This window comes from Lycium ferocissimum, unplaced genomic scaffold (assembly GCF_029784015.1).
Source record: "Lycium ferocissimum isolate CSIRO_LF1 unplaced genomic scaffold, AGI_CSIRO_Lferr_CH_V1 ctg18064, whole genome shotgun sequence".
NCBI lineage: Eukaryota > Viridiplantae > Streptophyta > Magnoliopsida > Solanales > Solanaceae > Lycium > Lycium ferocissimum.
The window spans coordinates 9,882-14,330 of record NW_026717579.1 but is presented as its reverse complement, the minus strand read 5'-3'; the positions used below and the strand labels follow the sequence as shown (position 1 = coordinate 14,330).

The 4,449-nt window shown below is 32.7% G+C and overlaps 1 pseudogene; it reads left to right on the top strand.

The window, feature by feature from the left end:
* The first annotated feature begins 878 nt into the window (after nt 1–878).
* Nucleotides 879–3,660, top strand: LOC132042806 (wall-associated receptor kinase 17-like; annotated as a pseudogene).
* The last annotated feature ends 789 nt before the right edge of the window (nt 3,661–4,449 follow it).

The following is a 4,449-nucleotide window of genomic DNA, read 5'->3' as shown; positions in this document are numbered from 1 at the left end:
AGTCTTGTAGAGATCAAGCGATAGGGACATTTTTTAACTTTCACAAAGTTTTGAAAATGGGGATATTATAGAAATCTATGTCTGTCACATGGTTGATAATTTAGAGATACGTGTGTCGGTGTATATCTGCTATAAAATGAACAACTATGTATTAAAATTCTAAAAATACCGCTATAATGTGTAATTATGGAGCATAATTAGTTACATTAGGTAATTTTTTCAAGAAGTAATTGCATTAGTTTCAATATGATTTATGATTCTCCTCCAATTTTTGAAATTTATGCTTCTTGTCCTTGAAATCTTGACAATTACTAATTTTTAGTCCTTATAATATCTCATTAAGCATAATTAATCTTTAGTTAATCAAAACATACACTTTTGATCCCTCTAGGCCTCTACTTGTGAATTTTCACAAGTTTAACGAATTACTAACACTATTAAACCATTCAATTATCAATATGTTATGTTAAATTCATATTATTACTCCGCATTTAAGAATAATATAGTTTTATAAATAATCTGAATAGATAATTTAATCTAAATATATTATTCCCTTCGTTTTAGTTTGTTTGTTAGGTTTTGACTTGACACGAAGTTTAAGATAGTAAAAAAGCCTTTTGACGGTCTTAAACTAAAGGAATGTTGAATGTACCAAAATGCTCTTTAATTTTTTTGTCTTAAATATGTCATGTGGAAAGTTGGAATTAGAGGGTTGTCAAAAAGGAAAAGAGGTGTTCTTTTTTAAACTAACTAAAAAGGAAAATAAGACAAACCAATTAAAACGGAGGGAGTATTTATTTAAAAATATCACAATGTAAACTCTTGTAAAATACTAATAGACTAATACGATATTCAATTTATTTATTTGGTTTTGCCAGATATTGATGAATGTGCTGATCCAAACACCAACTCGTGTGAAAATAACTGCACAAACACGCCGGGGAGTTATAATTGTTCTTGTCCTAGTGGATATACTGATGATGGCAAAAAGGATGGCCGTGGTTGTATTAAGGGTGTCAAGTGGGCCCGGCCGAACCCGCCGGTGAGGCCCACCACGTAAAAAGTGTCCTAGGAGGGCTTTATCAAGGCCGGACAGGTGGACTCTATTGGAGTGGCCGGTATCTTGGAAAAAAAAAGATAAGTACTACATTTTATTACTAATAATAAATATTTTAAAAATATTATATGTTTACTCTTTTTACGGATGCTAGTTTTCTTTAAAATTGTACTAAAGTTCTTGTTTCTCAACAAATATACCTTTGATACATTTCGAAGTATACGTTCTCAACAAATATACCTTTGATAATCATTTACTGCTTTTCATAGTGCAACACACGTATCATTAATAATATTTTATGGAGATATATGTCACCATAATGTTGACATTTAACATGTTCTCATTTTTGCAAGCACTGTTGATCTTATTTAATTAATGACACTAGTTGAATGACAAATTTAGATAAAGAGAGAATTGTGGAAAAATTGTGTGAAAATGAAGAAGAATGGAGGGGTATTTATAGTTTGAAAATATGACCAAAGTGAAGTTATTCAAATAAAATTAGCAACGACTAATTTTTTAAATTTACAACGGCTAGCTTTTTGAATTTGACGACGACTAAACATTTTTTTAATTTAGCAATTTTATCATTAGATGTAAATGTTAATTTTATTATTATTAGTAAATGTAAATATCTATTTTTGTATTAGAAGTTAGAACTTAAAAAAAAAAAAAAAAAAGAAAAAAAAGGGTTTTCCGAGGTGGGCGGGACATTCAATGGGAAATTTGTGCTATAGAACATGATTTGACACCCTTAGGTTGTATTGCTCCCTACTTCGAGTTTCCGTGGATCAAGTTCTCTATTGGTAAATATCTTGGAAGACTTTCATAACCAAATTAAGATACTAGTCTTACTTTACCATGCTAGAAAATGACTAGTTGGGAAGTATGACGTTCTCTTTTACTGCATAGTGCATATCATTAATTATTTTTTCACCTCATTTCAATGTATTTTTGCAAGCTGTTCTTATTTAATTGACATTTTAGTTTTAGATGTTTCTTTTATACAACACAAAATATGTGGCTATTTTATTTTCTCTTAATCACTACTAGAAAATTTTTCACTACGTTATTTAAATTTGTGCTATTGATTTTCACCAACATTCCCACGAACAATCTCAAAAATGCGTAGTGGGAAACGTTAAAAACAGTTAAAAACGAAACTTCATAACTTTTCCATGTGAAAAATTCTACTATTTATGTTTTCACAAAATTTCCGGTGAGAAATCAGTGTGAAAATAGTGACGTTTTAGTAGTCAATGTTTTGTGTGTCCTTATCACGAAATAAAAGAAACGTATTTTTTCATTTGGTCTATGATACATAACTTTCTTTTATGTGTTTGAAACAGCCACTCGAAAATCAATTTGTTAGCATGCAGTCATACACATACTCAATAGCAAAATGTAATGAGCACGTTCCTATACTTTTGAGTTGAAATAGACAATAAATGTTCAAATTCACTAATTACACAGGTATGGGAGTCGGCTCTATGTCCCTAGCGATTGTGATAACTTGGCTTTATTTCAGCATAAAGAAAAGAAAATTGATTAAAGTCAGAGAGAAATTCTTCCAACAAAATGGTGGTTTATTATTGAAACACAGAATCTCTACTAACGAGGGTGATGTGGAAACCAAAAAAGTTTTTACTGCTGAGGAGCTCAAGAAAGCTACAAACAATTATGCCAATGACACAATTATCGGTCGTGGTGCCAATGGGGTGACATATACAAGGCTTGTTGTACGATAAACGCATAGTTGCTATTAAAAGATCTAAAATTGTGGACGAGAGTCAAATAGAGCAATTTGTAAATCGGTGCTTATTCTTACTCAAGTCATGAACCATTGGAATGTGGTGAGGCTCTTCGGGTGTTGTTTAGAAGTTGAAGTTCCTTTGTTGGTGTGTGAGTATGTCTCTGAAGGAACTCTTTACGAGCACATTCACAATCAACATGGAATATCACCTTGGTTATCTTGGCAAAACCATTTGAGAATTGCGACGAGAGATAGCAAGTGCACACTTACCTTCATTCATTTGTATCCATGCCTATAATTCACGAGACATCAAGTCACCAACATATTGTTAGACAATGATTACATAGCTAAAGTGGCGATTTTGGAGCTTCAAGGTTAATTCCTTTGGATCAAACACATGCGGCTACGTTAGTTCAAGGGACGTTAGGGTACTTGGATCCTGAATATTTCAGCACAAGTCGATTGACAGAGAAAAGTGACGTTTATAGCTTTGGAGTCGTTCTAGCTGAACTTTTGACGGGTTTGAAACCTATCATTAGAGCTAGAAACAGAAGTGGACATGAATTTGGCGATTTTTTTGTTTTGTCCATGAATAAGAATCTCTTGTTTCAAATTCTTGATCATCGTGTTTTGCGAAGGAGTCTTGATCAAGCTTCAAACGGTAGTTCGAGCTTGTGAAGAAGCTGCCTTCGCTACATGGACAAGATAGGCCTACAATGAAGGAAGTGGGCTGTTGAACTTGAAGGTATGAGTAAATTAACTAGGAACCCTTGGTTGAATCAACATGGACATGAAGAGAATTGAGATCGAATCATCAGATCTTCACACGATTCCAATTAACTCTAGGTAATGTAGATTCGTCCAGTTTGTCCGGAAAATAGAATTCGGATAACTCTCATGTATTATTGTTGAATCCTACTGGTAGTCCAAGTTGGTCCAAATTCTATGCCTCTAATAATGATATAAGGTTGTATGTTACTAATGTTTCTTTCATAATGAATGTACTATTAATGTAAGTTACTTTCCTCTCAATTTTTTTTTCCCTCCTTCTTTCTAGTGTTGGAGGAATGTAAAATAGAATACGCTCAAACATTAAAATTAAGCACTTTCTTTTTAATTTAGATTGGCATATGTTTAAAATGAATGTACTATTAATGTAAGTTACTTTCCTCATAGCAACATTTTGCTTATTTACGGCATTTTTTTTTGTTTCCCTCGGGAAATAGTCTACGTTTTCATATTTTGTTATACATCTTCTATGTCTACAAGCGAAAAAACATTGTATACACGGAGGAATTGTTTGCTAAAATTAATGAATACGAAAAAGAAACGTGATTTTATCAAATTTGACCGGAAAAAGCCACCTCGACAAAGCAACACTTAAAGATATAAGCACTTGGAACGCCAATCGCTAATTTATTTTGGTCGAGATCCGGAAGAATGATTTCACATGACATAACAACCAAAGACTTTTCCGAACTTCCCGAAAAACTAAAACCCAAAAGTTGACATAACAACCAAATTCCTACTCCATAAAAGAAACGAGCAAAACTTTAATAAGATTCATTGTGGAATAACATCGAGCGAGGGAACGATAAAAACGGGATAAAAACCTTGTTCTTGAGCTTTTCTTATTGGG